The following is an 18874-nucleotide window of genomic DNA, read 5'->3' on the forward strand; positions in this document are numbered from 1 at the left end:
GACGGAACTTTTACTTAAGTGGCCCTGCCACTTATTTATGGCCTAAATGAGCACTTGGCCTGCAGTAATTGTTGGCAATGGCTTCAGTGCGGGGATGCGGCTGCGGCTGCTGCTACGTCTGCTCCTTGGAGCTGGCCCTCATCTAAGCGCAATTTATGCTCCATTATAATTTCCCAGCGATTCTACCTAAGCAAAAATAACATGAAATATGGCCCAGCATGCTGAAAAATGAAGGCAGGAAAAAGGAACCAGAAACCAGAAGGAAAGAATGAAGAACTATGTAATATTGCGCATACGACGGGCTGGCGGCTGTCGACTGTCGGCTGTTGGCTGTTGGCTGTTGGATGGCGGCGCGTCGCGGCGCAATGCACGGCTGCGATTTGTTTGCCTGCGCCCTGGCGGCGTGTCGTTAATTTAAAATTATGTTTACGATGCCCGACCCCGTTGTTGATAATAAAATAAATGAGTTTAATGCAGGAAAAGGCGGGGCAGACAATGGGCGGGCGGCCGAATAAATCACATTTTTATTGAAATTGCTGTTTTTGCATTTAACCGAGCAGAGCTGTCGGCCATGGGATGCAGGGCCGGCTGATCGAGGGGCTCTGACTTTGGACAGTTTGCACCCCCGTGGCAAATGAAGTTTTTTAATTGAATATCGCTGCAGCTGCTGTCAATTCGACTGTGAATGGGTCCTGTAACTGTCTTGTGTCCGCTGTCCTTTTGGTCAACCCCCGCAATCAACCGAACCCAACACAACCCCAACCCAGCCCATCGGAATGCATATTTAAGTGCCTTTTAAAAGCCATCGCGGGGCTGTTCCACTGAGGAGCAGGAATCGTCTCAGCTTCCACTGACCCCGTAATTGATTGTCACACGCCGCAGCAATTAAAATGTCAGCCCAGTCCACTGGCAGAGCAAACGGATAGACAGAAAGACAGACAGTCGTTCCGTTCAGTTATTCTGTTTTTTGTTTTGTGTGTTCGATGCGGTGCAGTGGTGGAATGCTGGGACAGGGATATGCTGTGCTCTCAAACCAGATAGAGAGTTTTGGGTTAAATTGAAAATTAACTGTGCATATTTCATGCCAAAACAATTTGCGTTTATTTGGCGCCGCAAAAAACGCGCACACCCACAGACACGGATACACCCAAATACAGAAACAGATACGGAGATATTCACTAACACAGATGTCACTCGTACTGCGTCCCACTGCGATGGTCGCTTAGCGTTTGTGACCACAGTCGAGAGCTTGGCAATGGGCGTGGGGGGTAGGTGTCGGTGTTGGTGCTGAGGTTGGCCTGATGGTCACTTGAAACAAGTGGCCAACAACAACAAGAGCAGGAGAGCGGGTCAGCAGGAAGAGGCAGCAATGGCAATGGCAAAGTAAATGCTATTACCATTTAAATTTCTCTAGCTAACCAGGCGCAAAAAAGGACACTTGACTGTACGTTAGAAGGCACCTTTTAGAGCCAATCATTTACCATGGCGCTCAGCTGAGTGTCTGGCAGTGAGAGTCAGCCACCAAATGAACAGCAATTGAGTGTATCTTTGTACTGGTTGTTGGGGCAACGCAGCATAGAATAGATTTAGCCGTTGGGTAATCCGATGTGAATGATCTGACTGCGTTTGGCTTGCCCGGACTCGAACGTTTGCGCATTATGCCAGCTAAACGAACATTGTCAGTGACGGCAGTACGCCGTTTCAACTCGCTTATTTTTGTTTCTGTTGGAATTGTTCAAAAGTTAGTTTTAAGTAGCATCGGACAAAGCGTAAAGCCAGACGAAGGGGTTCTAGCACTGGGACTGGCACTGCACTGGCATTGGGTCTGCATCAGGGATTTGGGGGCTCTCTCTCTCTGGCTTTGGGGAGCCGGCGAACAATGTTATTTTTGCAGCAGTTGCTGCGCTGTGCTGCTCATTTACTTTGTGCCTTTTGTGTGCGGAGCTTGGCATGTAAATTGAATTGAAAGTGGATATTATTACATTTGTGTCCTTTTCCTTTTTTATTTCTCTCTCTCTCTCCCTCTCTCTGTTTTCCCCCCGCTTTTGTATTGAGTTTTAGCTGGAGTTTTGTTCTGTTTGGTTTGGTTTTTATGCCGGCTTAAAGCCAACCCGTTACGCCGAAATGCACTTGAGAGCAACTCGACAAGTTGCTGCCTGCCTGGATTGCTGTTCCGGATAGTTTCTAGTTTCAGTGGGGCTGCCTGCAGCAAAGTGTTGGATCATTCATCAAAGCCATCAGCAAGCCGCTGCCCCCACCAACCGGCAAATGCCATCAAACATAATAATCAAACATCAGCAACATAACAAACGACCAAGGCGACCCAAAATGTGGCTGCTGTCCCTGTTCATGTCCCTTTTTGCTATCCCTGTCCACGTCCGTCTGTCCCTGCCAGCCAATCTTACACTCTGGGTCTGAGTCTGGGTCTCGTTCTGGTTCTGGCTCTGCCATATTTCTCAGCAAGACCATTGACCTGCCGCACTTCGAGTCCCACTCCCACTCGCACACCGACTCTGACACCGCCGAAGAAAATGTTTTCACTCAAAAGCAAATGCAATAAAAAAGGCAATTTATCAGCATAAAATATTATATGGCATGCCATTGAGTGGGTTCATTTTTTTCCCCCTTTCCACATTCCACTTTCCCACTTTCCTCCTTCCCGTTAGCACTCCCTAACGGTGGCCCATTTGCGCCATTTCTCGCACTGAAAAATAAGCCGCTGAAGTGGATTGCATGCGACTACCACACGAGTATATGCGGTTATTATTCTTTCTTCGGATTTCAGATTCCTGTTTATCGGCTGTGGCTGTGGCTGTGGCTGTGGCTGCGGCTGTTGAGTGCCTGGCAATTGTTGCTGTCACTCAAATTAGCGCCATTTACAAAGGCATTTTGCATGCTTTTAGCCAGGCCACCCAGTCACCCAACCCATCCACCATGACGCACCCGTTTGGCAGTGTCGTGATTTACAAGTATTTGCCAATGCCTGAAGGCACTTGAGCGAGCGTCTGTTGTTTGCCGGAATTCTCTCATTCTCCCAACTGGCATTCACATTCTCTCAACCTCATTCCATCTCTCTGTCCCTCTGCTCCTCTGTTATGTGTGGCATGCAACCTCTCGTTGACATCATTTGCCAGTCAGTGGCCGCTTGTTGAGCTTTACGCATAAAAAGCTGCTCACTCGTTAGGCCTCACTTGTGTGACTGCCGCTCTGCTCTGCACCAATGCCCCAACCATAACCCATCTTATCCAGCTCTCTGCTCTGTGTCCTATGCCGCTCTTCTGGCTTTGTTGCCTCTGCTGCTTATGTGAAAGTCAAGGGTTATCATTATGCGTTCTAGAAGAACGCCTGCCAGTGCCTGCAACTTAAATTCTGACCCACAACAACGGGGCAGCAGCTGCTCCAGTGGCGCACTTTCTGGTTTCTGTCATTTTCCAAGCAGTTGCAGCCAAATTGCGCCTGGGCCAACGCCCAAGAGACATTGAAGGGGGAGCCAAGTCAAGATGCCAAGGCCGGCAGGGCCGCACACACACATACTCGTACACTTCACCCATACAAAGGCAATCCAGAAAGCCCAGCTAGTGACAACACAATATGGCACAGCACAGTAGAGTAGAGCGCAGCGCACAAAATGTTGTTGCTGTGTGCAGGCATTGAGATAAGATCACCACAAAACAGGACACTTTTGGTTTGGCTCTCGGCCAAGAGGCCTCCACAGCCTGACAAGTTGTGGACAGGGCACTGAGCACGAGAGAGAGAGAGAGGCAGAGAGTAGTCGAAGGCGGAGTCATCTGAGGCAGCCATCTGCTTAAAGTTCATTTCGAACTCTGGCGAAGCTGGCTTACATAATCAATTAGCTATTCAATTTGGGCAAAAGTTATAAAAGGACTCCCAACCTCCCATCCGAATGCTGCTGATAATTCGAAGCTCTCTTGTCACTGCAACTTTTGCGTGTGTCCGAAATCGTGTAATAAACTTTTCAGCATTCAGCCAGGCACACACACACTCTCACACGCAGACACCCACCCATGGTTGCAGCAGCCCTCGGGTTTGGACAGCACCGCACTTGAATGGCAAGAGCATGGCTGGGCAAAGGGGGCGAAAACTCTAGGAGAACGGCCCCCGAAATTCTTACATCTTTTTGGCCTTTTTTCTCATCCGCTTGTGGTGCCTTCGTTTCTTTTCAAAAAGTAGCTAATTTAATAAGAAATTCTTGGAAAACTACACGAAAAAGGCTTAAGTTCTACATGAGTAAAGTTATAGAAAAGTTTAAGTTGCCAAATCTAATTTGCTGAGAAATGCTCCAAAATAACAACAACAAGAGCCCAAGACCCTGCTCGGACAGAAGGAGGAGTAGTCAGTGGCATTTGCCTGGATTTACTTGCCTGAGACTCACACGCTGGTTGCCTTTTGGGTTCTGCCGCCAGCGGACTTTGCAGCTTTCAGCCAGTCAAAGCCGAATGTGGCAGACGGCAGTTGGCAGTTGGGGCCGAGGTGTGGGTGCTGTAAATTTTCTGTGTATGTGAAATTCTATTAAAACAAATAATGCAAGTAAAGTTAGTGAGCATTTATGGGTTTGCTTGTGGAGCTCCATGACCTCACATAATCAAGTTTTTAACAACGGACTAAAAGGGCTACGGCCACGACACGGCCCGAGGCTAAGAGCGACTAAAACTAATGATAAGTTTTGAATGTAACGTGTAACGTGTCATTGGAAAAATTACATTTGCCTGCAAGTTTTGTAGTGCAAATTGGCAAATTACTTTACAGTTATCCCGCTCTCTCTCTCTCTCACACTTTATTTGTTTCTCCCACTCGCTCTGCCTCGATAATGCGCAGAAATCCTTTCACATCGGCACCCACACTGCGGGGCAGACAGACCCATCCACACCACATCCGCTCCGCTGTCATGTCACACCAAGTCGTGATTTATTTGCGCTCGAATGTCAATAAATTTAATACGCGAATATAATACATTTTACAGGCAATCAATCACACAGACTTAAGCGCCACTCCCCACACCCAGCACCCACTCCCCACACAAAACACACGCCAAAGGAAATCCCTAGCTAAGCTTATGTAATCTTAAAGGAATGCGACTCCAGAAATTTCGAAAATATTGCAAGGCAACACAAATTGAAGAGAGATTCAAAATATTTGAAACATTTAAATGAATCCACGGATCCCTAGACATATACAGGTCGAATCCAATATTAATTGAGCGCTAAAAGGAAACTTGAAGAGGAAAACGTGTAGCGGGAAAACCAGCGGAAAATATTTCGTCGTAAAAAGTTCGAGGGCCGCGTGCTGCCTCCGTTTAGCGCAGTAACTGGCTGGCTGGCTGGCACACTTGTTTGCATATTGCATTGGCATTTTGATTTGATCTCGGGCCATAGTTGGCCGGGCGGAAATGCGGTTCACAATTTCACTTCCACTTCCACTCCTTTGAGCCAGCCATGGCCTGCCCACACATAAGTGCCCGATGAAAAGTGCATTCACATTGTGGGTGTTTGCATGTGAATGCCAAATTCAATTTGGCCAACCCACATGAGTCCCACAAGCCGCAGGCGTTGACGGCTCGGCCAGGCTCGGCTGGGACCTAACCGGACTGTACCGAGACGGAGCGGTGCTGCCAAGCTCAAGGCCCACTCAATGATTTCCAACTAATTGCCAGGTGAAGAGAGGCGAAATAAATCAGAGCGAAAATATTTCCATTTCGGGGTTTGCCGCTGTCGGGGCTGTCGGTGGTGCCGGTGATGTCGGTTCTGCCGTTGCTGCCGTTGCTGTTGTGGAATCGCGTCTCGAGGCAACGGAGCGCACAGCATCGAAACACACTCCCTCTCAGGACCAGGACCAGAACTGGGACCGAGACGGGTAACGGGAAAACATTGCAATTTTTACTGTTTTAGCGAGAATTCCACATTGCGCTGGTATGAAGCGAGCGGCATGGATGGGGCAGACAATCTGCCCGGACAGCCGGATAGACATAATTAAGTCCAGTCTCCTGTTCCATCTACCACTCGCTGCTCCCCAACTCAGTCCACTGTAGTTTTGCACTGTTCTTTTCTGGTTTGCTCTGTTCTGTGTTCTGTTCTGTTCGGTTAGGAAAAGGGAGAGAGATGCACAAAATCAAGTCAAATGCGCGGGCGTGCGAAAAAAATTGCTGAAATTGAGTTTGAAAATAAATTAAATTATCACGCCCGTGCCATGAAAGTAGTTGGCACTGCCATTGCCATTGCCGTGAACTGGGGGTCGGTGTTGTCCAAATGAATCAATTTCAACTTAAGCGCCAATTTAAAAGCCAGCAACTTTCGACACGCAAATCTAGCTGTCTGTCTGTCTGTCGGTCCTGTCCGACTGCCCATCGGACTGCCTCGCTCCTTTGGCTGCCAGTTTAACTATCTATCGAACTGTCTGGCAATTTTGCATATTGCTTTGCCCTCTGTCCTCTGTCCTCTGCTTCCCAGCCGGACATTTGGGAATGGCCCAGCGCCGGCGACGGAAAAACAAAAAGAAATGAACTCAGCGGAAACTATCGGGCGAAATACTTGCAAATTCTATTCGACTTTTAAATTAGTTTGTCACAGGCGGAGCAGGCACAGGAGACATCTGACAGAAAGTTTGCGCCCCCAGGACACGAATGCAATTAATGATTACCGCACAACCGCCAAATGCAAATAACTTATTATGCCCACCAATTTCCATTAGACTCGCACTGCGACAGCCCGCAATTAATGTCCGAAAGCAATAAAATTTGATAACCTTTTACTGCCCAAGCACCTGGGCACGCACTTATTATTTGATGCGTGTAGTTAATGCACCTACAATCGTAAGTGCCGCTGCCAATTTAATCGTTTGACAAACACCAACAGACAGGACACACAGTCAGGAAGGCAGGCAGAGAGAACGTGAGACAGACAGACGTTAGACATAAGACACTGGGGAGCTGCGGCGGTGCCTTATTTATTGTGAGCAAGGCAATGACAGCAACGTGACTGGCAGAATGAAATGCTGGAAAAATGATAACGAAAATATGGCCCTGACACCCAGCGTTCGCTGCGAAAGAGGAGCCCAGAAAGCAGCGAGGTGTGCAAATACAAGTACAGTGCAAATTTATGTATGTATGTACAGTGGAATGAAAGTGAAATGAAAGCAGGGAAAAGGGTTTCAGCAATTTAATTTATAATATTTTATTTGGCATTTATTTTTCCCTGCATTATTTAATCCAACATATATGTTAGCAGCGATTACTTCAACCATCCCCTGGAATCTCCTTGATCCATGAACAAAAATGAAATGCGAATAACATCTGCTCATTTGGCACTTAGTGTGTGACATTTGTTACCCTCCACTACTTAGTCTCTCCGTTCATGTTCATTTTCATTCCACTTTTCCTGGCTTTGCTTACTCACCAAACCATTCCCTCTTCCATTCTTCCACTGCGCATCCTAGCCAATAGTAAGACTTGTACATGGGCTGGGCCTGCCACAATAGCCTTGTCCACTTTGTGGAGCATTGTGCGGATGTCTTCGCACAGTTCGTGCGAAATAAATTTCCTTGAATTGCAACTCATGTTCCTGCGCCTGCTAACTTGTTCGGGGCCAACCTTGAACGCTTCGTTAGCTGCATTTAAGGTTGCCCTACAGCTCTCTCAGCTCCTGCCCCAGTATTCATTTGTATGTATCTCCGTGTGGTGTATATATTTGTGCGGAAAATCAACGCTGCAAATGGCAATAAAACTTTCTGTGCGATGCTGTGCGGTGCCGTTGCCAAAGCTAAATATGAAATGGCTCATACGTGTAGCGTAAATAGTTAAAATTCATTAAAACTTTTGCAATTACTACCCGGCTACAATCTGCAGTCGTAAAATCGTTAATTATTTTCGCATCGGCGCGTCCTTAAGCCCCGAGCCCTCATTCCTTCATTCCTTAGCGCCATCCGCCACCGACAAGTTGCAAGTTCAAAGCAAAAATCCCATCACGCTCTCACACTGCAACTTTAATGCCAGAAATCTCAGCAATTAGTGGGTCGCCATCGCCGTTGCCATCAATATGCGTAATTAGTGACTGCCGATTGGCCATGTCAAGAGATTTTCGATTAACATAATTATCGACAATAAGCCCATTATGACAGGACCTTCGCTCTTCTCTCTGTCTCTCACCTGCCCATTCCCATTCCCATTCCCAGTCCTGGCTGGCTTATAAATATGCAATGCAATTTATGCCCATCTCAGACTCCACCTTGAGCTCCACCGAGCTCCACTCAACTCGTACTCAATTTGTTGTCATTAAATTAATGAAGTTTGCTGCCTGCCCCCTGTCGCCTCTCGTCTTGTCTTGCACTAATCTTAAAATTTGTCAATGTCATCGATGTGTCATTGTGTGGCCAGTGAGGCCATCAGTGTCCACTGTCCGCTGTTCAGATTGAATTTCAGGAGAAAATCAGTGGCACGTGGGTGTGGCTGGGCAGGAATCGTAATTTACTTGGGGCAATTATGTTTACCCACATCTAATTAGCTTAATTGAAACGGGACAAAAGCAGGGCCAAGCAGAAACAGTCTCAATCCAGCACTGACTCCTGGCGTGTCCACCAGCGGTGCGTGCAACGATTGGCTTATATTCCTCGACCTGTTCCTGTCTCTGGTCCTGTCCCATCATTGCGTATGCCACTCAAGCTCGGCCAATATCGATCATCATCTCGGTGCCTGTTGCCAGTCGTGGCAGCTCTCTACCTCTCTGTCTATCTAAATGGCTGGGCCACCGCACTCGGGCTCACCTCAGATGAGGCTGATGCTTCAGGTGTGCCAGGCAGCCAGGCAGTGGGCCACTTTAAGAGTTGCGGCGTCTGCGGCTGGCCAGCGGTTGGCTGCAGCAAGGCGGTGCCTGGCTCGGGGAGTACAAAAATGGTGGAAAGTGTTTCCACTTTCAGTGCTCAGTGCCGAAATCGGTCGAGGCAAGTCGAGCGTTATGTTGCAACCGCGACACTTAGCACTGACGCGCCGCATTAAGCACAGGCGAATGCGTTCTGCTGCACCTACCAATACCACTCGCACATAAGTTCACCCATACACAGACACACATATACTTATATACAGTTTGGTGTTGCGCATTTGGGACTGCTGCTGCTACTGCTGCTAATTTTAGCTGCGTCGTCGTCGTCGCTGGTTGCCAACCGGTTGCCAACTCCGTGCGCATCATCAACGCAAAACTAATGCGAAAACTTTTTCCGAATTTTTACTTTTAATTGTTTGAGTGTTTGTTTCACACACACACACACACACACACACACACACACACACACACAGACAGAGGCGGGAATTAAGAGAGGGCGAGACAGCCAGCTCGCCGCAAACACCGCAATTTAGTTAAAGCACAACGGCAGGGAGAGCACAGAAGCAGCAGCAAAAGCAACGGCAACAGTGGCAGGCAACAGTACGTACGAGTGGCAGCTGGTGCTGCGTTGGCAACAATCTCGACTCGAATCCAAAATCCTTTGCAAGCACCCCACCACCCCTCCTGCCGAGTGTCGTTTCCCAGCTCCTTTATGTCTGCGAATTAAATGTTCGCTTCGCTTTTATTCCCAGAAATATTTGTACTTTGGTTTGCTTTGCTGCCGGATTTTTCCCTCTTGCTGAACATTTCTCTCTCTCTCTCTCTCTCTCTCTCTCTCTCTTTGTCGTTGATTTAACAATTAATTCAGCGAGTTCCACTCCTTTTTGACCGAATGTTGGCCGAACATTTGAATTATTTGGAGTGCAGTTTGGGCAACTTGTTGGACATCCTGTTGGTTCGTTACAGCATTTCCGGGACCCAACTGCCTTACGGCCACAGCCCCAACCCCAACCCCAGTCGCAGTCCTGTTAAATGCCTTTAATTAGTTTTACCAGAGTTTTTCCTATAGCCAAACAGCTGAAATAAGTTAGCGCTGCGGCCATTTATGCACACACACACACACACACACACACAGACACACACAGCTCACCCTTGGGGCTAAAGGGTTTCGTTTCGGTATTGCTTCTGACATTTATTTAATTGAACGGCACAGAGTCAAAGCAATAAAGTTTCAACGTGCCCTTTCCGGTCCATCAGCAAGACCTTTAATTGGTTTCACTCGCATAAGGAATTCATGGAATTCAGAATACCAGATCTGCCCCACCGTATGCATCGTTGCATATACATATATAAATCATATAACCCAGGTCCCTGTATGGCGTCAGCAGTGCAGCTGCTTTAATACATCAAGCGCGAACCTGGTCGGAAGCTGCAAATGCCAGCAGCTTACATGGGGAAGAGAGGAGCTCCAGCACCAGCTTCAGCCTCAAAATTGTAAGTAACTTTATGCTCTTTGGTTTTGGTTAGCATTTCTTCTGGCAGAAGTGACCGGGTCTAACCTGCACTGAGTTGAGAACACAATTGTTTATTTGCTGGGAAATTCATTTGGCAAATGGCATGCGTGCCCACACACCCACAAGGCGACCGCTAGCTCTACGGCTGTGTGTGTGGCCTCACGCAGTTTATGTTTAGCTTTGGCTTTGGGCCACTTATGGTACGAGTACGAGAACTCCCATGTTTATCTACACTTTCCAGAGCAGTCTGGGAGCAAGCGTTGTATGCAACTATAAAATCATTTTTAATTCATTTCGGAGCTGGCAAAATGCAAAACTTTGCCATTATGCAGGCATGCAGTTACCCTGTCCCTGTCCATGTCCTTCTTTCTGTACTGTTCTGTTTCGTTTCTGTTTCTGTTCTGCTCTGCTTTGATGGCGGTCTTAGTCCGATGAGTGCTGATGAGGAGTGGGGGTTGAGCATAGTTCTTAGGATTTACGAGTGAGCAGCGCTTTGCGTTTATGCCACGAGATAATTTCCGGCACCGTTAAATGGAAAAGTTTGTTGCCGAAAGTCCGTCATTCACTCAGTTAAAATATCAAAGCAGTCAAACTTACTGAAGAGGGGGGAGTGGAGTGGAAATCCACCCACCAAACATGGATTCCACTATTGTAAGAGTGCGGCAGGGAGGGAGGTGAGGCCTTCACGGACTAAACGCAACGGCTTAGCTCGCAATCAAATATTAATTGCACTTGGCACAATGTCAACTTTGTTGGCTCTGTTCTGTTCAGATCAGTTCAGTTCTGTTCAGTTGTGTTTGTCCTGGGCACGTGGCTGTGGCTACACTCTGGGGTCGAATTATGAAAGAACATTAAGTCGTGCTGCAGCTGCATCTGGAGCAACATCCACTGTCAGTGGACTGGGTTGGGCTGGGCATTACCAACAATGTAAAATGCACTAAATTGTTGCCACAAAGTGGAAAAAAACGATGAGAACGGAAGGGGTGAAGGGTTGAAGGGCAGAGGAAAAGAAAATAGAAATGCCAGCAATCAAATCAAATTCGAATTGGGTTGGCAAAACTGGAAATGAAAACGAAAACGAAAACATGACAAAGCCAGCAAGCAGCTGCATGCCACAAAAAGAGAGTCAAGTCGGGCTCTCAGCCTGATTGCAAATCGATATAGAACTGAGTGCAGAAGCATCTATCGCTATATAAAGTAATTAACCCAGAGAGCTCCTCATTACAGCGCCCCCAGTCCATTTGCGCTCGTTCTTTGCCAAATCAAAGACAAAGCAATAAATCAGGCGAGTCCATGATTGCCATTGACGAGAGCATTCGCTGGAGTGGAGTGGAGTGGAGTTGAGTCGGAGGAGTAATTGCAATGACAGCAGCTCAATGGGAGCGACCATTAAATACAGCACATTGAAGATTTCAATTATGAGTGAGTCGGCCTGCAGGATGATGGGCAACAGCCACAGCCACAGAAACCAGAAACAGCCACATTCACATTCACTTTAACATTATCCCCACCGTCATCGTCATCATTGGATTCCCATCGATGGCCATCATATAATTTAATTTGATTTTTATTTAATTGAAATTTATAACAACAATGGCTGAGTAAATAACATTACCGCTGACGATGAGAGCTCTGATCTGAGCTGCGAGCTGCGTGTGAAAATCGAGATTCATTCCCGGGCTGTTCGATTGCTTGGTTCAGTTCGACTCGGCTCTCAAGGGTCTGCGAAATGCGAAATCAAATGAAGAATAATGAGATTTATTGTTATTGTTCTTCCTTATTGCATTCCACGACTCGCTGATGTCTGAATTTATTTTGTCAGTTTTCAGTCATACTTTGATTCGTTTTTGACTCTCTGGCTGAGATTCCTGATTGACTGGTGGCAGGACTGATTGCCCAACCGCAAACAAAGCTACGGCCACACATGACCCGGCCGGACGGCCAGTACTGGCTAATGAAAGTAATTTGATTAGCAGAGAACACTGTAATGGGCCCAAACGAGCCCTACCAAGCGATGTCTGGGGAAGGCTATGGGGATGGCTACGGGATGGCGTCAAGGAGCACAAATTCTCTCCATTGTCATTATGGGTTGCGGTGGCTCTTGTGGTCAGGCCCCCAACCCATACACATTCAAAGATTACAGCAGTTCTCAAAGTGGATTAACAATGCCTGCAAGGGTGGCTCCAGGGGGGTTCCAGCAGAGGTGCGGGGTGCCTGTATGCATGCTAGTTAATTAAACAAAAACTATGGGCGAGGTTTTCTTCTGCAGACCACTAATGGCAGGCATTTGGGATTTCTAGTTATTATGGTCTCCGAAGCGGTCCAAAGGGATCTCGGAGCGGCAGAGACTGTTCGCATTTTGCGGTTTATGCTGCCAAAAATAAACATTTAATGTTACGCATACGCCAGGTTGCCATCAGCCGGAAGCTATGCAGCAAAAATGTTGCAATTGCTAGCTCTATGCCTCAGGCAGTGCAAATATTTGCTCCTGCAATGCCAGGCATCTGCTTTTGCCATAGCCAGAGTGCAGTGGCTGGGCCAAGCCGACAAGTGGGCCGAAAAGAGCACACGAAGGGCAATAAGTCAGATGGTGGTGCCATTTGGCTAATTGCACGAACGTGCGGCCGTTGCTCTTGAAACTGCTTGAGGTATCCAGGGAGACAGAGGCTGAGACTGAGACTGAGGCTGAGCCTGGACCTGGGCAAGGCAGACACTTGGCAGCCTATCCTGGCGATCCCGCGACGCAGTCACGTTGAGTTAACAAAACTGATATGAATTATGAGCGGAGCGTATATATTTTACACAACTGTCAGAGCAGTTGGGCCACTAAAACATATTCAGCTTCTAATTTTTTTGCGCTGCTCCTCACATTTCTCTTTTCCTACCGACAACTTCTTGAAACTCTCTATTCCCTGCTGTTGCTAGCGGAGGCAGCGCGCTTCGACAACTTTGCGACATGTTGCAGCCCCCGCCGAGGCACCGGGCAGAGGTCCCACAAGCGAAAAGAAGCATCGTCGCGCCAAGATGTGCTTCCCTGGGCAATAAATTCACGCGCACCCACTCTGGCACACCTACCAGACAGCGCCCTGCCACACTCGCAGTTGGGCCGACATTCCGCCACATCTCCATTTTGCTCGACTCCTTCTACCACTTCTCCCGCTCCTGTCGCTGCCACTGCTTCAGCTCTCACAAAAGTTTGTTGCCAAAAATTTGCCGCCATTGGGTGTGAAGTTGGCAACCCATTCCTCCAGCTCTCTCTCTACTTCATTCTTCATTCTCCACTCGCCTTCCGGTCTGTCTTACATGCTCGCATATTTTGTTGGTGCGGAATACCTTAAGGCTTTCGGCGAGAATTTTATTTCAGTCGCCTTCGCTGCTGTTGTGGCCATAAACATGCACACGCCCACCTCCCACCTCCCACCGCCCACCGCCCACCGCCCACCGCCTCCACCCACACAATACACTCACACAGCAGATACAGAGCACAAACAGAGAATGTGGCTGGAGGATGGGCTTGTGGATGGGTGTGTGGATGCGGTTGGCAGTGCACACTCAAAACACCTTCCACTGCAGAAGGCAGTCAACTTTGCGGAAAATCGTTTGAAGCGCTTTGCACTTCGTCGACATCTTTCTGGCTGCTCCTCGAGAGCCACAACAGAGCCACGACGCTGCCAGTGTCGAGCACTATTCCTGCAGTGTTCGTGCAGTGCAGCCTGTCCTCTCTGTGCTCTGTCCTCTCTGTGTGCATTGTTCTGCAGTAAAGCCAAAAATTTTCAACTTCAAGTTTACTATTTATGGCTTTTTATTTGTGGCCCACTCTGCTTTACTGCTCTACTGCTCTGCTCTCTGATCATTTGCTAAACTCGTATGTGAATGTTGGGCAAACTTTAAGCCGTGACTGTGCAGTGATCCATTGGCCATTTCGCCCACTTCCCATAACTCATTTTGTCCGCTGAACGTGTCAACAAACTGAGTGTGACAACGAAGACGACGTCCGACGACTGACGCCCGACGCCCAACGGCGTCTGGTGGCCGGCGGTCTACCTTCCGGTTGACGTACGGAGAACACATCCGCCACGCACGCACAAACTCCCGCAAAACTGAGACCGACAGCCGCAAACAAACAAAGACACCACAAGCGAGCCCCAAACCCCGACTCTGGTGTGGTCTGCTGTGGCAGGGCATGGCTTGAGTTTGAGTTTGAGTTTGGGGTTTGGGGTTTGGCTCGTGTGGCCCCAGCAATCAATCCAAATGATATACACATTTCAGATTTGGTTCAGTTCTCAGCTCCGCTCAGCCGGGCTCAGCGTCGTTTGGTTTTGCCTTTTGCACGGTCTGCCCCTTCCTGTCTGTTTGCTCAGGCGGGGTCCCAGCAGCAAGATTTGATGTATTTGACAGATAGACTACGCCGTCAGCCCCTGCCTGCGCCCTGTGCCTTTGATTTTTTATGGCCCGGTTTCGGAGCCCATGAACAATATGTCTCAGTCCCGGGCAGAGGCGGCGTGAGGAATGGCTCTGTGGTCAGCGGGCATCTGACTCCGCACTGGATTATTGATATTTAAATGGCAGCCGAGCAAATTGCCTGCCATCGCTCGACTGTTTGTTTGACTAGCCCCGAAAAATATGCTGCTCATATGTGTAAATTGTGCTTATAAATTATGCTAATGCCTGGCTGTTCACTGCTTATATGTAAATTTGCCATTTGGCTGTATTAAAAATGCATTAACCTGCTCTTTTTCGCAGGCACAAAGGACCAGCTGCCACATGACATAGGTTTAATTCAATTAGATGTGGAGCAGCTGTCCCTCGTCCGCGTGCCAGCACCCCGCCCCAATCTACTTGACACAAAGTCATCATCCGACCAGGCTCGCATCTAATTAAAATAATGATTACTCCTCCTCCCACGAGCTGCCTCCACCCCTTCCAGGGTTCTTTACTGACGGAAATATTTGCGGGGCGTGGCAATTGCGCTGCCGGAAATTCGGCTCCGGCTCCGGCCAAGGCAGGCAGTTTGGCTCTGTCGGCGGCGGCTGAGCGTAACGAAATGCGCATAAAACAGTGAAATTTACAACCAGAAAGAGTAGCCGAGTCCTTCTTAATGTGCCATGGCGAACCGCAGCAGGACGATGCTGGGACACTCGAGGCCACAAAGCAGAGATACCAGAGTGCCAGTGGCAGTGGCAGAATCACTGACACTGCCAGAGCCAACTCTCTGTGCTCTTCATTTCAGTCTCTTTTGGGCGGCTTTTGGCCTCATTTTGGAGCGTTTATTCATTGTGCCTTTTAAGAGCTTCCGTTTCGTCACGCATAACGCTTTCCAACGACAATGACACGAACATCAAAATCATCAACATTATCTGCACAGCCACACGGAACATGCTACGCTTCGGTCTAGGTCCCGGTCCGAGCAGGACAACATCGTCGTCCACAAACTACAACTTCAAAATGGCGCAAGTATATGAGGCTTATTCGCTCTCTCTCTCTCTCTCTCTCTCTGTCACTGTCTCTGTCTCCCTCGTAAAGCCAATGAGTGAGGTGTTCGGTGTTCTCTGTTCCTGTCCGACTATGTTTGACAACATCTTGGCAAAATGGCGTCATGCGTATGCGTAACATTTACGAGCGTGTTTTTATCGCCATCGGAGTCACTTGTAAATATTTGTGCATATTTTAATGTAATGCTAAGCACAACTGTAAGCACATCAAATTTCATTGCACTCACTGCCCCTTCAGACAACAAGCAAATAAGGACAGACACAGCCCTGGACACACACAAACTTACGCATAAATATGTATATTTATGTTTGTAAATGTTTACAGAGTTCGTACGGAATAAGCAGACAATTCATATAATTACCCGCATAGCCCCCCGCTACGTTCAACTGATTGCTTTATTATTTTTTTCAAGTGTCATGTTTGCTGTTTTAATTCCGACAATAATGCAGCGTACAGCAACCGCATAAATATTTACGAGAAACAACCAGGAACAAAGCCTCACCCTGAGCCCCCAGTAGCAGTCCCTGTTCCAGTCCCAGCTGCAACACCAACGAATCTCGGCTATAAAAACAATAATAACCAGCCAGCCATCCGCCGAAGGGTTGCAAAAAAATACTCGGCTTAAACACGTGCAAATATTATGATAAATAAATTTGTACACATCATCAACACATTTACTCTGCTGGTAACTTAATTACACATGCAAACAATTGAATCAATAAGGCAATTTAAAAGACTGCGCTCCGCTCGGACCCCATCTGCTCGGAAAGGCAGACCTGAACCGAATGGTTGGGCAAAGGCAATCGCCTCATAAACCACCCACTGGGCACAAATAATTCGAATCTCAATTGATTGAAAATTGCAGGTGCAAAATGTGCCGGAAAGAAAGCCAGAAATGAACGCATTGATTTGAGTTCAGTATAGAAATGTGGAACTGGGACTGGGACTGGGACTGGTAGTGAAATTGGGAATTGGGTCTTATAACTTATAAGCCGAGAGTGAAGGTAAGTGCAGAGGGAAATGGCAACATTTTAATGCCACTCAACGTGGCATGTTGCAAATGAGCAGCGACTGTGACTGCCAACTGATTTTTGTAATTGCCACTTGTCGTGTCAAGCGACTGTGTGTAAATCAAACGAGTGCCAGTGTCATGTGCATCCTCTTTTTTCATACATTTGTACGTACATTTTTCGCCTCTTTTGCCACCCACATACAGGAGCAGTTCAAGTGTTGCATGTTCGATTTTTTCGGGCAGGTGCAATGACGCATAAATTCCAGCCAAGTGGCTCACTGAATGCCACGAATCGAGATCGCAAAGGGAATGGGACTCTGATTGGGTGATGGGACTGAACTGGCAATGCTGCAACATGAATGAGTGAAGGCTGCTCTCTCTATAAATAAACTCTTTGTGCATGCATTAATAAATAAAATGGGTCCCACCACTAATCACTGCTCTGATTTATTTGAATTGGCCACAGAATTTATGACAAGATTTGCCATTGCCACCACTTTCAAATCCATGTCTAATTTTAAATGGAAATATATATCGTCGCCCTGCTCTGACCGCAGCTCAACTCAAGTGTAACGAAATGAGTTTCGGCTGATTTGTCCCACTCTGCTGTGCCCATTCGACATGGAGTCGCGTCGCGTTGGGTCGGGTCTGCTCCAAAAGGCTGTGACATTTCATTCGCTGCCAATTAGAAGCCAATTTCACGCGTCGCTCTCGCTCACAGAATACCCATAAATTAGGGCGTACTCCGACTGACTCCTGGCTGACTGCAGCCGACTTAAACGATTTAAGACATAGCGCTGAATGAAAATACTAAGAGCACAACAAGAGAGTTTGCAAGAACTTATTTTGCTTTGAAATTGTATCTTCTGAATTATTTAATTGATAAAACTCTATGAGCTCACAAATAGCTTCATGTGATGCATAATTTATCAGCTAGAAATCAAAGGCATTTCGCTTGCCATGATTTGGAGATGCCGCTTATTAAGCCAACATCGATTTAGGCCATCAATCATATTTACTTGGAATTTGTGGTGTAAAATATGAGCGCACATATGGACACTTTCTGCAGGCCATGTCCCGCGTTGTGACACACGAATCAATAAGCCCTAAAAGCGCAAAAGTCATGCGAAATAGTTGGGAAATTGCATTGGGCCAGAAACATTTCGGGTTGCTGTGATGTTTGATTGTCAAACTGGATCATTTTTCAATCCATTCAGCCCGCCCTAGACTTTAAATCTTAAATTTTGGGCAGCCTAATTTATGATGGGACATTGAATGGATGAAGCTGGTTGCCTTGCCCAGGGCAGGCGATAAATTTACAGTATCCAAAACGTTATTAATTGCTAATTACCCCCCGAATATGATTAATGCGGTCAGCCCGTTGATGTTTGGGGGCATTTGCCAAAGCAAATCCAAACCAAAGGCGAGTCTTCAGTCGAGCTGCAGCCACGTGTGACTTTCTTTCGGCCGGGCTGAGCGTGAAACTGCCATGTAATGTAATTATTGCAAGACTATTCATCATGCTGAGGTGCTTCGCTTGGGCCCTCGGGCGGCAGCCACTTAGCTGCGACGCTTTTGTCCCGTCAAACGCGACGTATGAGCAATGTGCCCCCAAAACTACTCACCCACCACCCAGCCACACATGTGTGTTGACTGGCTTGTGGCTACATACGTGAGAGGTTAACTAATTAGCATGTCAAAGCCATCCATATGCTGCGGCGCCGGGCCGGAAATAATTTCAAACTGTTTACCCCAAGGCGCAAATCCCGTTTAATTATGCCTTACATTCATAATCCTTTTTTCATGATTGCTGCCCCAAAAAACACCAGTAACTTTTAAGGAGACACCCACACACACACGCACACTCACACCACACACACACACACACACACACACACACACACACACACACACACACACACACACACACACAAAAACACACAAACACACCAACACACAATCAAAATATATCTATATCAAAAACACAATAAACAATCCACACAGCTCGAAATAAGCAACAAATTTGA

This window comes from Drosophila guanche, unplaced genomic scaffold (assembly GCF_900245975.1).
Source record: "Drosophila guanche unplaced genomic scaffold, DGUA_6, whole genome shotgun sequence".
Taxonomy (NCBI): Eukaryota; Metazoa; Arthropoda; class Insecta; order Diptera; family Drosophilidae; genus Drosophila; species Drosophila guanche.